The sequence below is a fragment of the Felis catus genome, chromosome A1 (assembly GCF_018350175.1).
Source record: "Felis catus isolate Fca126 chromosome A1, F.catus_Fca126_mat1.0, whole genome shotgun sequence".
In the NCBI taxonomy this organism is placed as follows: domain Eukaryota; kingdom Metazoa; phylum Chordata; class Mammalia; order Carnivora; family Felidae; genus Felis; species Felis catus.
The window spans coordinates 154,205,340-154,225,004 of NC_058368.1; the positions used below are offsets into that span (position 1 = coordinate 154,205,340).

At 34.5% G+C, this 19,665-nt stretch overlaps 1 long non-coding RNA gene across 1 annotated transcript in view; it reads left to right on the top strand.

Annotated features, from left to right (window-relative positions):
* Nucleotides 1-19,665, top strand: part of LOC123379101 — a 183,443-nt gene that overhangs the window by 155,124 nt on the left and 8,654 nt on the right. The window lies entirely within an intron of this gene.

Genomic DNA, 19,665 nt, shown 5'->3' on the forward strand with positions numbered 1-19,665 from the left:
GTCTTTGATTTCCTTTTGTTGTCTGATTGCTGATGCTAGAACTTCCAGCACTATGTTAAACAGCAGCGGTGAGAGTGGGCATCCCTGTCGTGTTCCTGATCTCAGGGAAAAAGCTCTCAGTTTTTCCCCGTTGAGGATGATGTTAGCTGTGGGCTTTTCATAAATGGCCTTCATGATCTTTAAGTATGTTCCTTCTATCCCGACTTTCTCAAGGGTTTTTATTAAGAAAGGGTGCTGGATTTTGTCAAAGGCCTTTTCTGCATCGATTGACAGGATCATATGGTTCTTCTCTTTTTTTTTGTTAATGTGATGTATCACGTTGATTGATTTGCGAATGTTGAACCAGCCCTGCATCCCAGGAATGAATCCCACTTGATCATGGTGAATAATTCTTTTTATATGCCGTTGAATTCGATTTGCTAGTATCTTATTGAGAATTTTTGCACCCATATTCATCAGGGATATTGGCCTGTATTTCTCTTTTTTGACTGGGTCTCTGTCTGGTTTAGGAATCAAAGTAATACTGGCTTCATAGAATGAGTCTGGTCAAGTGTTTATTTAAATTCAAGTTAGGTAACTTACAGTGTAGTGTAGTTTCAGGATACAATTTAGTGATTCATCACTTACATACAACACCCAATGCTTATCACAAGTATTCTCCTTAATACCCATTACTCATGTAACCCATCCCCTGACACGTCTGCTCCAGCAAACTTTACTTTGTTCTCTGTAGTTCAGAGTCTGTTTTATGGTTTTCCTTTCCCTTCCCCTTCCCCATATCCATCTATCCTGTTTCTCACATTCCACACATGAGTGAAATCATACGGTAATTGTCTTCTCTCTGACTTATTTTGGTTAGCATAATGCTCTCTAGCTCCATCCACATTGTTGCAAATGGCAAGATTTCATTCTTTTTCATGGCTGAGTAATGGCTATTCCATTGTGTATGTATACTCTCTCTTCTTTATCCATTCATCAGACAATGGACATTTGGGCACTTTTCATAATTTGGGTCTTGTTTACTATACACATCAGAATGCATGCATCCATACTTTTGTATCCTTTGGGTAAATACTAGTAGTGCAGTTGCTGGATCATATGGTGGTTCTATATTTAAGTTTTTGAGGAACCTCCATATTGTTTTCCACAGTGACTGAACCAGTTTGCATTCCCATCAACAGTGTAAGATGGTTTCTCTTTCTCTGCATCCTTGCCAACACCTGTTGTTTCTTGTGTTGTTCGTTTTACCCATTTTGACAGGTGTGAGATGAAATCTCACTGTGGTTTTGATTTGTATTTCCCTGATGATCAGTGATGTTGAGCATCTTTTCAGGTGCATATTAGCCATCTGGATGTCTTCTCTGGAAAAAGGTCTATTCAAGTCTTCTGCCTATTTCTTCACTGGATTATTTGTTTTTGGAGTGTTGAGTTTGCTAAATTCATTATAAATTGTGTATACTAGCTGGTTACCAGCTATGTCATTTGAAAATATCTTCTCCCTTTCCATAGATTACCTTTTAGTTTTGTTGATTGTTTCCTTCACTATGCAGAAACTTTTTATCTTACTGAGTTCTCAACAGTTTGTTTGGGTTTTTGTTTCCCTTGCCTCTGGTGGCATACCTAGTAAGAAGCTGCTATGCCTGATGTCAAAGAGGTTACTGCCTGTGTTCTCTTCTAGGATTTTGATGGTTTCCTGTCTCACATTTAGGTATTCATCCAGTTTGAATTTACTTTGGGGATGAAGTAAGAAAGCTGTCATTTTCATTCCTCTGCATGTTGCCATCCAGTTTCCACAACACCATTTATTGTATATTCTTTACTGCTTTGTCACAGATTTGTCGACCATATAGTTGTGGGTCAATTTCTGGGTTTTCTATTCTTTTAAAAATTTTTTTTAATGTTTGCTTATTTTTGAGAGATAGAGCAGGGGAAGGGCAGAGAGAGAGAGAGGGAGACATAGAATCTGAAGCAGGCTCCAGGCTCTGACTTGTCAGCCCAGAGCCTGATGTGGGGCTCGAATCCATGAACTGTGAGACCATGACCTGAGCCTAAGTCACATGCTTAACGGACTGAGCCACCCAGGTACCCCTGGGTTTTGTACTCTGTTCGATGGATTTATGTGTCTGTTTTTGTATCAGTACCATACTGTTGTGAGCACTACAGCTTTGTAATATAACTGAAGTCCAGAATTGTGATGCCTCCAGCTTTGCTTCTCCACCCCATCCCCCCAGATTACTTTGTTTATTTGGGATTTTGTGGTTCCATACAGATTTTAGGTTTCTTTGTTCTAGCTATGTGAAGAATGCTGCTGGTATTTTGATAGGGATTGCATTAAATGTGCAGATTACTTTGGACAGTATAAACATTTTAATAATATTCTTCCCATCCATGAGCATGGAATGCTTTTCCATTTCTTTGTGTCTTCTTCAATTTCTTTTATCAGTGTTCTGTAGTTTTCAGAATACAGATCTTTTACCTTTTCAGTTAGGCTTATTCCTAGGTATCTTATGGTTTTTGGTGCAATTGTAAATGGGATCTATTCCTTGATTTCTCTTTCTGCTGCTTTATTATGGGTGTATAGAAATGTAGATTTCTGTATGTGATTTTGTATTCTGCCACTTGGCTGAATTTGTGTATTAGCAACTTTTTGGTGGAGTCTTTTGGGTTTTCTACATAGATTATCATGTTGTCTGAAAATAGCAAAAGTTTGACTTATTTCTTATAAATTTGGATGCCTTTTATTTCTTTTTGTTGTCTGAGGAGGCTAGAACTCTCAGTACTATGTTAAATAACAGTGGTAAGAGTGGATAATCCTTGTCCTGTTCATGATTGTAGAGGAAAAACTCTCAGTTTTTCCCTGTTGAGGATGATATTAGCTGTGAGTTTTTCATATATGGCCTTTATAATGTTGAAGTATGTTCCCTCTACCCCTACTTTGTAGAGGGTTTTTGTCATGAATAGATGTTACATTTTGTCAAATTCTTTTCCTGTATCCATTGAGAAGGTCATATGTTTTTTATCCTTTTTAGTGTTATTAATGATAATGCAGTGTATCACATTGACTGATTTCTGAATATTGAACCACTCTTGCAACCAAGGAATAAATCCCACTTGATCGTGGGGAATGATTCTTTAAATATACTGTTGGATTCAATTTGCTAGTATTTTGTTGAGATTTTTGCATCCAGGTTCATCAGAGTTTTGGCCTGTAGTTTTATTTTTTATTGGAGTCTTTGTCTGGTTTTGGATTCAGGGTAATGGTGATTTCATAGAATGAGTTTGGAAATTGACTTTCCAGTTTTAATTTTTGGAATAGTTTGAGAAGAATAGGTATTAACTCTTCTTTAAATATTTGGTAGAATTCACCTGAGAAGCCATTTGGCCCTGGACTTTGTTGGTTGGGAGTTCTTTGATTACTGATGCATTTCTTTGCTTTTTATAGATCTGTTCAAGTTTTCTATTTCTTCCTGTTTCAGTTTTGGTAGTTTAAGGGTTTTTTCCAAGTTTATCTATTTACTTTGTGGGAGAGGTACAGGGAATGGCAGAGAGAGAGGGAATCCCAAGCAGGCTCCACACTGCCAGCATAGAACTGGATGTGGGGCTTGAACCCACAAACCACAAGATAATGACCCAAGCCGAATCCAAGAGTCAGGTGCTTAATTGACTAAGCCACTCAGGTTTCCCATCACTTTTGTTAGTTTATATGTTTCTAGGGATTTATCCATTTCTTTTCATTGCCCAATTTGTTGGCGTATAGTTTTTCATAATATTCTCACATAATAGTATTTCTGTTGTGTTTGTTGTTATTTCTCCTCTCTAATTTGTGATTTTATTGTTTTGGGTCCTTTTTCTTTTCTTTATGTTAAGTCTGGCTAGGGGTCCATCAATTATATTAATTTTTTCAAGAAACCCCTTTCTTGTTTCATTAATCTGTTCTGGTTTTTGATGTGGTGGTGGTGGTTGTGGTTGTTTTATTTGTTTCTATACCATTTATTTCTGATCTAATCTTCATTATTTCCCTTCTTATGCTGGCTTTAGGCTTCATTTTTTGTTCTTTTTCTAGCTCCTTTAGGTGTAAGATTATATTGTGTATTTGAAAATGTTCCTGCTTCTTGAAGTATTTACATATATACATATATATATACATATATATGTATATATATATGTGTGTATATATATATATATATATATATATATATATATATATATATATATATATATACTTTTTACTTTGGATTGCTTTTCCTGCATCCCAAATACTCTGGACCATTGTGTTTCTACTTTCATTTGTTTCTATGTATTTTTTTTTTAGTTTTGTCTTGATTTCCTGCTTGACCCATTCATTGTTTGCTAGTATTTGTTTAACCTTCATGTATCTGTGGTCTTTCCAAATTTTTTCTTGTGATTGATTTCAAGTTTCATAGTGTTGTCAGAAAATATGCATGGTGTGATCTCAACATTTTTGTATTTGTTTAGGACTGATTAGTGACCCAGTATTTGATCTATTCTGGAAAATGTCCCATGTGCATTCAAAACGAATGTGCATTCTGCTTCGTTAGGAGGAAATATTCTGAATATATATGTTAAGTCCATCTGGTCCACTGTGTAATTCAAAGCCATTGTTTCCTTGAGGAGTTTCTGCTTAGATCATCTGTCCATTGTGGTAAGTGGGGGTGTAAAGTCCCCTAATATTAGTGTATCACTATCAATGAGTTCTTTTTGTTTGTGCTCCCAAGTTAAAGGCATAAATATTTACAATTGTTAGGTCTTCTTGTTGGGTAGACCCTTCTTCATCTCTTGTTACTGTTTTTGGTTTAAAATATAGTTTGTCTGATATAAGCATGGCTACTCCAGCTTTCTCTTGATGTCCATTTGTATGATAAATGGTTCTCTATCCCCTTACATTAAATCTGCAGGTGTCTTTAGGTCTCAAATGAGTCTCTTTTAGGCAATATATAGATGAGTCTTTTTTTTTAATACATTCTGACACTCGGTGTCTTTGATTGGAAAGTTTAGTTCATTTTCATTCAGTGATTATTGATACATATGAATTTAGGGCCATTTTATTATTTGTTTTATAATTGTTTCTGGAGATTTTCTCTGTTCCTTTTTAGTCTTTGTCACTTTTGGTGTTTCTTCCCCACTCACAGGCCCCTTTAATATGTCTTGCAGGGCTGGTTTAGTGGTCACAAACTCCTTTAGTTTTTGTTTGTCTAGGAAATTCTGTATCTCTTCTATTTTGAATGATAGTTTTGCTGGATAGAGTATTCTTGGCTGCAGGTCTTTCCCATTCAGCACATTAAATATATCATGCCACTGCTTCCGGCCTTCCAAGTTTCTGTGGAGAGGTCTGTTGTTAATCTAATTGATCTTCCCGTGTGAATTAGGGACTTCTTATGTCTTGCTGCTTTTAGGAATTTTTTCTTTATATTTTGTAAACTTAGCTACAATATGTCTTGATGTTGTCCTGCTTTAATTGATTTTGATGAGAGTTCTATGTCCTTCCTGCATTTGGATGTATTTTTCCTTCCCCAGATTAAGAATGTTTTCAGCTATAATTTCCTCAAGTAAACATTCTCCTCCCTTGCCCTTGTTTTCTTCTTCTTGGAGTTCTATGATATGAATGTTATTAAGCTGGATGGAGTCACTGAGATCCCTAAGTCTACTTTCGTGATTCCAGAGTTTTCATTCCCTCTTTCATTCACCTTCATTAATTTCCATAATTCTGTTTTATATATCACTTATTTGTTCCTCTGCTTCTTCCCTCCTTGTGGTCATTATATCCAGTCAGTTTTGAATCTTGGGTTATTATATTTTACATTTTGGCCTGATTAGTTTTTAGCTCTTTTATTTCTGCAGTGAGGGTCTCCCTTATGTCGTCTGTGCTTTTCTCAAGCACACCTAGTTTCCTTATGATTGTTGCTTTAAATTCTGGGATAGACATATTATTTTATATCGTTTTCAATAAGATCCCTGGCCATGACCTTTTCTTTTTTTTTCTTTTAGGATAAATTCCTCTGTCTTGGCATTTTGTCTTCTTGTGTGTATTCAGAAAGCCTGTTACGTTTCTTGTTCTTGAGAGTAATGGTTTTATGAAGCTGGCCTGGCACTTCTATTTCTTCGTATTTCCAGGGCCTGGTGCTACAGGACGTGTTTCTAATGTGCTGTATGCACTCTGTCGCTGTGTCATAACTGCTCTATCCCTCAGGTCAGTTCTCTGCAAAGGTTCTCCTTGCCTGCAATGTGGAGTGTTTGGGCCTTGACCACGATGTGAGATTTAACTATCTGTGTGCTGGTCAGCTTGTTAAATAAGACTGAATGCTACTTCCCCTAGAACAGAAGCATTGTAAAACTCTATGATCAGTAGACATGGTGCATGCAGGGGTTTGTGCTGGTCTTCTGGATGAGGGGTCTGCTACGCTGGTCAATTGGCACACTTGATTGACAAAAGCAGTACCAGCAGAGTGCAGTGGGGTGAGACTTGGTGTAGGCAGGTTAGGCAGTCAGTGTTGGTGCCATGTTTTTGACTGAAGTTGTTTTATGCTGAGGGGTGGGGGAGGGAAATAGCTCCAGTCCACTCCTTTGTCCCTGGAAAGGTGAGTTTGTACTTGCCGCTTTCAGGGAAGCACTTCTGGAAGAGTGAATAATTTCCCCTGGTGCATCACAGGCATTTTTCAGATTGCTGATTTCATACTGTTTGTCTTTAGATCACTTGCCTGCATGGAGCACCACAGTGCACTTGGAGCTCTATCCCATATAGGACTGCTGACTTTTGTTTGTTTGTTTAAGCCTGATGACTTTTAAAACTCCAACTTTTGGGACCTGGTTTGGTGGGGACCTGGGTGGTGTTCTGTGTTCTGAGAAATTGTCTCTCTGCTCTGGAACTGGTACAGGTTTGACTCAGAAGGGCAGAGTTCAGGGGCATGGGATTTGGAGCAAGCAGGTGAAATAGCCACTGTTCATTCCAATTAGCCACCTTCAGCAGGTCTGAGGTCTCTGCTCCAATGCTAAGAAGGAAGGAGAGGGAAATTTCTCCTTTCAGTTCTTTTGTCTCCAGGAAGGCAATGCCACCTCTCACAGATGCCCTCCAAAAAAATGAATAGCAGTCTCTCCCCATGCCACTTAGGTGACTCTCAGATTGCACCGTCCAAACTGGGATTGTTTTCCTGTCTCTGCTCCTGGAGTATGGCATTGTCTTCAGGTCTCTTTCCCAGTCAAGACCTGGGACCTCTGAAACTGAAGTCTTTTAGCCCTTCTGCTTGCAAAAACTCATGCATATAAACCTCTCTTGCTTTCCCAGCCAATGGCTTTGGGGAAAATTTCTCCTTGCACTTATCCCGGTGTGTTCTATTTTCTCCACAACTGAGGTTCCTCCTGCAGTTTGTTCTATCAGTCTTCAGATCAATTTAAGGAGTATACAGAATTATTTGATCGTTACCTAGCTGTGTTCAAGAGATGAGACAAGCATCGAGGCCTTCTATGGCACCATCTCAGCTCCTCTCCCCTTCACTACTTTTTGTTTTTATATTGAGGAGAAAGTTCCACTGAGTTGAATAACAAAGTTTTTTTTTTTTTTTTTTTTTAAGTTTGGAGAAAAAGGAGTTGATTTAATTTCTTCTCATGCTTAGCCCCAAAATTCAGACTTGTTTCAATATGCAATATTTTCCAAATTGGGCAAGTCAGAATTTAGTTGTCCCAGCAAATATTCTTGATTGGCAAGCACTAGAATGGAAAGAGATATGTATGTTGGAAATGGTGGAAAGTTACCTTAGAGTTGTAGTCAACTATTTGGAAGTGATGAATTGAAATTAAAGCCATCTAAAAAAAAAAAGAGAGAGATATCCATTTCCCTTGACCAATAATTACTCTCCTGCAGTAAAGTGGAGACTGCTTGTGGCTACCTCTTCCTGAGTTCCCATTCTGTCATCCTGAAAGATATTTTGGATAGATGTCTAAAAATACATCTTGGACCAAAATGGAAATTTGGGTAAACAGCATCTAAGATAAAAGGGAAACATTACCAGGCTTCAGGTAGACTTGACTAACCACAATTTTCCTCCTCTCTAAAACTTACACATGCAGTTGTTCTATTTTATATATTTTTGTTTTGGCTTATTTTATTGCCTATTGGTACACACATCTGCCTCTACCCTCAAGCACACTGTGAAGCTGGGAGCCATGTAATATTTGTCTCTACATTATGAATGAGAAGAATAAATACTATCTTACAAAGTTGTTGTAAGGGTTAAATAAATTAATCCATTTAACATGTCTTGAATAATATGAGCCACATAAATCTTTTTAATTTTGTATTTATTAAAAAAATTTTAATGTTCATTTATTTTGAGAGAGACAGTGCATGTGTGTGTAGGGGGTGTGGGTGGGCAGAGAGAGAAAGGGAGACACAGAATCCGAAGCAGGCTCCAGGTTCTGAGCTGTCAGCAGAGAGCCTGATTCAGGGCTTGCACTCAAAAGTCATGAGATCATGATCTGAGCCACTGAGTCACACAGGTGCCCTGTATGAGCCACATAAATCTTAGTAAATGTCAGCCCTTGTTTTGACTAGACCAAAGAGAATTGATGTATTGTTTAAAATCTGCTTCTTCCTAGATTTCTTGACCATATTGAAACTTTTATCTTCACAAAAGAGTTTACTATGTAAGAAGCTGTTTGAAAACTTTTGTCTTGTTTTCTCCTCTAATTGTAACCAGCTCTAATGGAAACAGGAATGCATTGAATATAATATCATTTCTGCAGGTAACTGTGTTTCATACATTTCAATGCTCCTAATGGTCCTACATCTCCTTTAGACAACCCCCAAACATTTAGGTCTTACCCCCACATAGTCTCTTAAACAGAAACTGTGATGAAGTGAAGGGCATTTTAACAGAAAAACAAAATTTTCAGGTCGATATTTTCTATTTGCTGACAATAATGAGAGCTGTCAATTTAAAATTGAATAACTGTGTGACATGGTTATAAGAAATTTTATGTTTGATAACATGTTTAATTTTCAGATCATTCTTATAAAATAGGTATGTTAATTTCTACTCTTTAAGTAACTTGAGGCAGAGAGAAGTTAAATAATAGCACAAAGATTAAAAAATTAATAAATAATGCAGTTTGAATTTAAATCAGGACTACATGTTCATGTTTTATCTCTTAAAATATGCTGTTTTTTTTTCTATTGGATCCCATTTTTTTATTTGTTGAGATAGTATTTATACCCTGTTTTTATACTGCAAGCATTTTTATCCTTGCTTATCACCTTGATAAAATTATTCTCTTCTCTTTCATATCTAACTTCATAAAATGGTGCTTAAATAACTCACTAGATATTTTCCCCCCTTATGTAAATCTGAATTGATATTAAGAGAAGTAAAACATTCTTTCCATGTTCAAATATTTTGGTCTCTCTGAATATTCCCCTTGAGGGGTTCTCTTCCTCTCTACCTCATAAATCATGTAATCACTATCCGATTTTGTCATGTCAACTAAGTAGTTATAGATATATCACTAAGTGACATGTGATTTATAGTTCTAGTAGGTAATCTCTGATGGCAAATATCCTTTAATGTCTTCTTCCATAGGACTAAGTGCCCTTTATTAGGGATTTCTAGAAGTTTAAAAAATTGAATAATAAATTAAAAAAAACATAAAATATAATCAGAACTTCTTCAATGCATTCAGTCAATGTGTGTGTGTGCGGGCGCTCTATGTGACCTCTCAACATTTGATTAAATTTTTATTCCTTGAATTTAAAAGAAAAATACAATTCCTATGTACAACCAGAACATGGGATTGCTATACTGTTTTTTTAAGTCTTAACTTTCATAAGTTTCTAAAACATTTTAATGAGGTATTCATATTGCTTTTAATTTAAAAATTAACTATTAAAGATCAAGTATATATATATGTGTGTATATATATATATATATATATATATATAGAGAGAGAGAGAGAGAGAGAGAGAGAGAGAGAGAGAGAGGCATATAGCCATCTAAATATTCTTAAAAGATTCAAGAAATGCACCATTTCTTGTACCAATTATTATAAAGAGCTATTTAAAGGTATTATTTTAACAAGATTAGTACTATACAAATGTATTATTGTAATTCTCACAGTAATTTGAACAGCTGAAATCTATGTCTGAGAACAAACATTTGACTTAGTAGTATAAAAGAATGCCTGTGCATTCTCTAAAAGATATCAGAAATAAAAATCTTTTAAATAATTAAGAGTCTGTGTGAAGTTATAGCTACTATTTACTGACATTTCTCTAATTTTTCATGTTTGAGGATACTGTGCCCCTCATGTCTGAGGAAGTGTCCTTTGATTTCATCCCCCAAAAAACCCACCTCAAAGCAAAAAGAACTTATACAAACCACATTTAATCCCTCTCTCAGACTTGATTTTTTAATGTCCTTTAGCCACATTTCTTTACACTCATATGTGCCAGGCCATGTCAGGTTCACTGCAACATTACTGAGACTCGAATTCAAGGGTCCGTGGTTCTATGGTTTATTGAGGGTGCACACTTCACAAAAATGTGTAAAGAAATAATAAAGCAAGAAGGGAAATGTGCCCTGAGCAGGGATGAGTTTTCAGATAAAGTCTAGCTTAGCCTTAGCCTGGTCCACAGTGGGGAAGGTACTAGACTGTAAGCTGGAATTGTGCCCTTCACTCACTCACCCCATCTATCCTATTCCTACTAAGGATGTGGTATGCAAAAATCCTAATCTCTGTTATGTGCATTTACATACTTAATTATAAGTATATGGTTTAAATACAATGGTTTTTAGTATACATATTCCTTGAGATTTTGCTTTTAATGCTTTCTCAGTTTGGCTCGGGAACTTTTATCAGTATGTATAGGTTTATGTCACTCTTCTTCCTAGTTGTAGAATATTCCAAGACAGAGTTGCATCATGGTATGCTTATTACTTCTCCATTGATAAAAAAATATTTCCAAATATTTAATACAAAAGCTAAAGCAATAAACGAGATTTTAGCTTCCCTTTGTGTATGTTTCTATGAAGGGGTAGTAGAGTGTTAATAGAACGAGGAGGGTAGAAGATATGAAAGATAAGCAGATTTTTAGTTTGTCTTGTGTATTTCCCCCAAATTGCTACTTTTTAAGTTATCAGAACAAATATTCTTTTAGAAAGTAGAAATAATACCAAGAATGGTATTTAAATGATAATAAAACTATAAGTTAATCATAAAATTATACAAGAAACAAAACCCTTCCAAAAAAACTTTCAAAACTGTCCATTAAACAAGACTTGCATCAAAGGAGAATGAAAACTGAAATTGAGGAAGTCCTAAAAATAACAACAGTGAAAATCTCTGTATCAAAATCTAAGGATACAATTAAGCAGAGTGCAGTAGAAAACTGATAGTATTAAATATTTATCAGAAAAGGGAATAAATGAATTAATGCAAAAATAAAAAAAGTATTAAATGAAAAGTGAACAAAAGGAAAAGAGGAGCTAGAATATAATAAAATATTCAAAATAAGACAAATAACAAGCCAATAATTAAACAGAAATACTTTAAAATCATTAAAATATGAACCATACAGAAATTGAGTCAAGAAAAAGGGAAAGGAATCACATATATATAAAATAATAAGTAAGGAGAAAGTAACCTCTGTGTCAGAAAATTGCTTACAACTTTATAAGAAATTATTTTGTACAATAAAACTAATTTGAAAACATGTAATAATTTCTTAATAAAAAATATAATTCTCCCAAATCAATCCCTACAAGAAAGAAAGTTTAGTTACATCAATTCCCATATGAGACATGCAGAGTTTTCAATTTATAAAAAAGAACCAGGCATAAGAGGTTATGCCGGGGACTTTTTCCTAAACTTCATTTTGGTCAAAACTTTCAGTGAAACAATAACATTGTGTTAACTTACATTTCATTGAATATTAATTGGGTGGATAATGTTTTCATGTCTTTATGTGGATGTCATGGACAATTTTATTTTTACAGATATTATTTGTTATTTATGTTGCCAGTATTATATTCCAGTCTCTTACATGCTTTTTAACATTGTTTATGGCTACTTTTAAATAGAAGTGCACAATATTAAAGTAATCAACCCTGCGGGCTTTCTTTGCGGTTGGGTCATTCTTCTTGAGCAGGAAGGTCTTCTCCATCCCAAATTGTAAAAAAATAGCTCCCTTACATTTTCTTTCAATACTTGAAGAGTATTTAAAAAAATAATTTCTGAAATCTGTCTGAGATATATTATTGAGTACTGTATGATATAAGGATCTAAACTTAGACTTATCATCATATAGATAACATTGTCCCAATATTATAATTAATATTTTCAACACAGACTTGAAGTCCTGACTTTAATATAATCATAAATGTTTTTTGTATATTTTTATGTTTGTGAGCTCTATTCCATTTAATTTGTCATCTTCTGTACTCACTAGCTAACATTTTATATCTTTGTAGTATCTTCAGTAATTTTTCTCACATCTATGAAATACATGCATGTGTACAAGATAAATAGTAGATATATAGTAAGATTACAACGAAATACAGTGCCCTGCTCTGTTACACTCAACTGCCAGAGGGAGGTACTACTTTTAACTTTATTACTATTGTTTCTTAGAGTGTACTTCTAAATGATAAAAATAAATTTCAATTTATTGAAATTGATATATATATAGTTTGCTTTGATTCTTCTTGTCTCTTCTCCCTCATCCCAATATATTCACATCACAATTTTTAGCTATTTTATTGTTTATTGGAACTTGAAAGGATATAGTTAACTCCTTTATTTTTGTTCTATTCACTACAGAGTGATCTCTTAACTCCTGACACTTTAAGAGAAGGGTATTAGCCCTTCTAGAATTCACCTGTTTCATCTTCCAATTGCTTTCACTTCTTAAATGACTTTTCCCCTTGACTTTTATAGATTGATTCTAGGTCAAATGTTAATAAACAGTATTATGACTACATAAATATTTCTTACTGATGATCAAAGTAGTTAATAGTAATGTATTTTATTTCTCAGGATGATTTTTAAGAGCAATTTTAACTAGTTCTTTTTTTTGCAATAACTTTTTTTAAATTGAAGTCCAATAGTTCTTCCACTATTTCTAGAATCATATCAGGTGCACAAAAGCTCTTTTATTTCCAGGGTGCCTGGGTGGCTCAGTCATTTAAGTGTCCAAATTCAGCTCAGGACATGTTCTCACCGTTAGTGGGTTCGAGCCCCACATTGGGCTCTGTGCTGACAGCTCAGAGCCTGGAGCCTGCTTCAGATTCTGTGTCTGCCTCTCCCCCACTGCACTCTGTCTCTCTTTTTTTCTTTCAAAAATAAACAAACATTTAAAAAAATTAATCTCTTTTTTTTTTCTTGAAAACACCTCTTAAAATACTCTACCTCCTGCCCTGGTCTGTATCCAGTACTCCCTGGTCCTATTGTTTGTCACAAGATTTCTCATAAGAATTCTCTTTTAGCGGATTATATTTTTCCTTATTCTTATATATTTCACTTTGTTCTTCATTTTTCCATTAATTTATTTAGTGAGAAATTTCTTGCATGCCTGAAATATTTATATTTGCTCTCATACTTTATTCTGTACTATACTCTGTATTACAGCACAGCTTTAAAAAATTTTAATGCAATTGTGATTAAAAACCTTTATAAGTGATCAGGTTCCTTCTCCCCTTTTTCTCTTTCAATATTTTAGGAAGATTTATCATTTTCCATTTGTTCTTAGGCTTCTGAAATTTTATGGCAATGTATTTTGATGGGAGTCTGTTGTTGTTTTTATTTGGGTTACTGCGAATTTAATGATATTTTTAATTTTGTAAATCCATGTATTTCCTTTAACAAGAGAACTAGTAACAACAACACTAATAAAACTAGCATTTGCATAGTGCTTAATCAACTCCAGATGCTACTCAAAATGCCTTATATATCTGAACTTGTGGGATCCTTAAAACAACATAACAGTAAAGGAGGTACTGTTTGTTTTTCATTTTTTAAAGATGAGGAAACATGGAATATAGAGGTTAAATAATTTGCTAGAAGTTGCATAATCAGTGGTAGCCGAAATTTAACCCAGGAATTAGGGCTTTAGAGTCTCTGTAATTAAATATTAGATATGATGGGGTGGCTGGGTGGCTTAGTTAAGCACCTGATTCTTGATTTTGGCTCGGGTCATGATCTCACAGTTCATTAGATTGAGCTGAGCCTCCTGTCAGGCTCCATGCTTGGGATTCTCTCTTTCCTTCCCTGCCCCTCCCTCACTAGCTCTCATTCTCTTTCTCTACCAAATTAATAAATAAAAATTTACAAATATCCTCTGTCCAAGTAAAAAGTCTTATTATATTGTTTGTTTATTTGCTAGTTTGATAATTACTTCTTACTCATTACATTCATTCTCTTTTGATGGAACTGCTAATACTGCGATTAAGGGACCTCTTGGATAGAAATTGTAATTCTCTATTATTTGTTTTCTATTCTGCATCATTTTACCCTCTGGTTCCATGTTTAGGTACATTTCTTTATGGTCCATTTATTGAAATATTTTATTATCACATATGTTTTCTTCTTTCAGTGAGATAAAATTATATCCATTCGAGTACACAGACATTGTACAGTTTACTGAGTTTTTCATTTCATGTAAGCATATCAACATAGGGAACACTGTACTTACTCTGGGATGTTCCCTTGTACTTCCTTCTAGTCAGTTTTCCTGCTGGTTCCACAGGTAACTCGTGTTCTTATTTCTCTCTGTAGAGTACTACTAAGTGTTTTGAATTTCATGGAAATGGAACAATAAGACACACTTCTGGTGTCTGGCTATTTTTCATTTATCACATTTTTCTTTTTTTGGCAGTCAATATTGTTGCATTGATCATCGTCCATGTTAATACCGATTGGTAATTTCCTGAAGGAATATACCATGGATTATTCATTATTCTGTTGGTGGACATTTGAGGTACTTCCAGGTTTTAGTTATTTAGGAAAAGTGCTTCTGTGTACATTTGTGAGAAATCTTTAAACATATGCTTTCCTTTATCTTTGGCAAATAACAAAGAGTAGAAAGGTTAGAGGATATGGCAGATGCATGCTTAGCTTTTTAATAAATAGGCAAACTCTTGTGCAGAATTATTTTACCATTCACATTTTGTCTAGTAGTATATAAGCACTCAGTTCTTACTAGTTCTCTCCAGTAGTGTACAAGCTTCCAGTTCTCACCAACACTAGATGTGGTCAGTCTTTTTAATTGGAGAATTTCTAAAAGGTAGATATCACACTGTGATTGTAATTAAAGTTTACCTAATAATTAGTGGTAACCCTTTTTAATGTGCTTGCATTTATATGTGCCTTCATATATCTGCTTTGATTGAGAATATGTTCAAATCTTTTGATCATTATTATATTTTTATTTTTAAAGCAGTTTAAGATTCACAGAAAAATTGGGGGCAGGTACAGAGGCTTCCCACATACTGCAACCTCACATATGTATATAGTCCCCCATTATTAACATCCATCAGATGGATTTGTTACAACTGATGTAACTACATTAATAAACATCAATAATCACGCTAGTCCATAGTTTACTTTTGAGTTCATTCTTTGTGTTTTATTCTCTATGGGTTTGGAAAAGTATGTAATGAGGTGTATTTACCACTTTAGTATCATAAAAGAGTTTTTTCACTCCTCTAAAAATCCTCTGTACTCCATCTATATAATCGTCTCTATCCACCACCTCAAGCCCTGGGAACCACTGATCTTTTCATTTTCTTCACAGTTTGTCTTTCCCAAAATGTTATGTGGTTAGAAATTTACAGTAGATAGCCTTTGCAGATTGTCTTCTTTTGACCTAATAATATGCACCTAAGGTTCTTCCATATTTCCTCAGGGCTTGATAGCTCACTTCTTTTTAACACTTGATAGTAATCAGTTTTGTAGATATACCACAGTTTATTCACTCATCAGCTGAAGGGCATCTTGGTAACTTCCAAATTTGGGCAAATATGAATAAAGCTGCTATGAATATTCGTGTGTGTATTTTTGTGCATAAGTTTTCACCTCCTTTGGGTAAAAACCAAGGAGCGTGATTTAGGTCTTTCTCAATCTGTATGCTTTGTATTTCCTTTGCTTGTCATACTGCGTTAGCTAGAGCTTCCAGTATGATGTTGAAAATGACTTGTGGGAGGGGACATCCTTGCTTTGTTACTGATTGTAATGAGAAAGCTTAGTTTTCTTATGTATAATGGAAGCTCTAGGTTTTTTGTAGATCTTGATTCAGTTGGGTAAGTTCCCTCTGAGTTTACTGAGTCTTCATTATGAATGGCTGTGGATTTTATCAAATACTTTTTCTGCATCCATTGATATGGACACATGATTTTCTTTTTTAGCTTATTGATGTGATGGATTACCCTCATTAATTTCAAGTATATAACAGCCTTGCATATCTGGGATAAACACTGCTTAATCATGATTTACAATTCTTATTATACTGTATTTATTTCAATTTGTTATTCTTTTTAGGATTTTTACATCTCTGTCCATGAGAGATACTTTTTTATAAGGGTTTTGTTTGTTTTTTTTTTTTTGCAATGTCTTTGTTTGATTTTGATATTAAGAGCTAAGATAACTCATAAAATGAGTTACAAAGTATTGCCTCTTCTTCTATCCTATTAAAGAGATACAGAGAATAGGTATAATTTCTTCCTTAAATGTTTGGTGGAATTCACCATTGAAACTGTCTGGGCCTGGTGCTTTCTGTTTTGGAGGGTTATTAATTATTCATTTAATTTCTTTAATAGATATAGGCCTGTTCAGATTGCCTATGTGAATTTTGAATTGCCTATGACTTTCAAGGAATTCCAATTCCTGCAGGCTATCAGACTTGAGTTGTTCAGAATATTTCTTCATGATTCTTTTAATGCCCATAGAAACCTTACTGGTCCTTCCTCTTTCAATTGTGATGTTAGTAATTTGTGCCCTTCTTTTCTTTCCTTAACCTGACTACTGTATCTGTTTTATTGATATTTTCAAGGAGCTAGATTTTGGTTTTGCTGATTTTCCCTATTGATCCCCTGTTACCAATTTCACTGATTTCTATTTTTGCTATTATGTTTTTTCCTGCTTACTTTGGATTGATTTGCTTTCCTATTTTTCATTTCCCAAAGTGAACACTTGGATTATTGGTTTTATATCTTCTTTTCTAATGGATACATTATATGCTGCAATATTCCCTCTAAGCAGTGCTTTTGCTGCATCCCACACATTCTGATAAATTGTTTTCATTTTTATTTAATGCCCCAAATTTTAAATTTCTCAGTATTTCTTCTTGAATGGTGTATAGTTTAGAAGTGTGTTGTTTAATCTCACATATTTTGGCATATGGCAGTTACCTTTGTGTTATTAAGTTCTAGTTTAATTCATTTGTGATCTGAAAGCATATGTTGTTTTCCATTCTTTTAAATTTATTAAGATGTGTTTTGTGACCCAGAGTGTGGTCTGTATTTATGTGAGTTTGAGAAGAATGTGTATTCTGCTATCGTTGGATGAAGTAGTCTTTAGATGTCAATTATATCCAGTTTGATTGATGGTATTGAGTTCAACTATGTACTTACTGGTTTTCTGCCTGCTGGGTCCAGTAATTTCTGATAGAGGGATGTTGATAAATTCCCAACCATGATAGTGAATTCATCTATTTCTCTTTGTAATTCTATTAGCTTTTGTCTCACATAGTGTGAGACTCCTTTTTTGGATGCGTGGTTAATGATCATTTTGTCATCTTGGAGAATTGATCTCTTTATAAATACACACCCATTTTTTTATCCCTGATAACTTTCCTTACTTAGCAGTTTGCTTCCTGAAATTAATATAACTATTTCTGAATTCTTTTAATTAGTGTTAACTTAGTATATTTTCCTTCATCCATTTACTTTTAATCTATGTGTGTTGTCATGTTTAAAGTTGGTTTCTTGTAAACAACATATAATTGAGTCATTTTTTAATCTATTATGTTAATCTCTTTTAACTGTTATATTTAGACTATTGATTTTCAAATTGAGTATTGATATATATGGACTAATATCTACCATATTCATTACTTTTTAATGATTTCTGTCTTTGTTCTTAATTCTTGTTTTAGTCTTCCACTCTTTTTCTGACTTTTGTGGTTTTTAACTGAGAATTCTCTGATTCCATTTAATCTCTTTCTTAGCATATCAGTGATATTCCATTAAAAAATAATGGTTGCCCTAGTGTTTGCAATATATATTTACAGCTATTCAAGTCCACTTTCAGATAACATTATATTACCAGGTAGTGTGAATACCTCATAATAACTCAAATATCCTAATTTTCCCATTTTGTTCATTCTTTCATTGTCATCATTGTGCTTATAAGCGTATATAAGCATGCTATGTACATAAGCATACATAATCAATTACATTGTTTTAATTATATTATTTTAAACAAAGTGTTTACTGTCAAATTAAGAATAATAAAAATTAAATTATTTTATCTTCGCTTACCCTTCAGTGGCTTTCTTTTGTTTATGCAGATCTGAGTTTTCACCTATATCATTTTCTTCCTCTCTGAAAATCTTTTAACATTTCTTGCCAAGTAGGTCAACTGATAACAAATTCCTTTATGACTTAATGCACGTATGAGGACAACTTTGCAGGGTAGAGAACTTTAGGTTAATAGCTTTTCTCTCAACAATTAAAATATTTCACTCCACTCCTTTCTTGCATGAATACTTTCTGAGAATGATAGTTCCCGCCTTTGGTCTTCTATGTATAAGGTGTATTTCCCTCTGACTCCTTTCTGGATTTTTACTTTATCTTAGATTTTCTCAAGCTTGGAAATGATATACCTAGGTGTTAAATGTCGGGACATGTGTTCTGCTTGGTGCTCTCTGAGCTTCCTGGGTTTGTGGCTTGATGCCTGACATTAATTTGAGGGAATTTCTGTTATTATTCTTCCAAATATTTTATTTATTGCTTTCTTTATTTCTTTTTGCTAGTATTCCCATTATATACATGTTATACCTTTTGTAGTTGTCCTATTGTCTTAGTTCTTCTTTTTTTTTCCCAGTCTTCTATGTGCTGTTTTCATAGATTCTATTGATCTTCTCACTCAGAAATTCCTCCCTGAGTGGCATCTTGTCTACTAATAACCCCATCTGAGACCTTCTTTGTTTCTATTACAATGTTTTTTACCTTCAGCATTTCTTTTTAGCTGCTTCTTAGCATTTCCTTCTCTCTGCTTACATTGCCCATCTGTTCTTGTGTGTTGTGTATTTTACTCATTAGAGACTTTAGCATGTTAATTATAGTTGTTTTAAGTTCCCACTCTGCTAATTCTGACATCTCTGCATGTCTGGTTCTGATAGTTGCTCTATTCCTTCGCGCGCGCACGCGCGCGCGCGCGCGCGCGGTGTGTGTGTGTTTTCTTTTGTTACACCTTTTAGTTTTTTCTTGGTAGCTGTACATGATATACTGGGTAAAGGGACTTTTATAAATTGGCCTTTGGTGATGCGTTGGTGAAATGTAGGATTATGAGAAGTGTTCTATAGTCCTATGATGAGGTTACAGTGTTTAAATGATCCCTGCGCTTCTGGACTGTGAACTTGACAAGAGTTTCTCAGGACTTTTC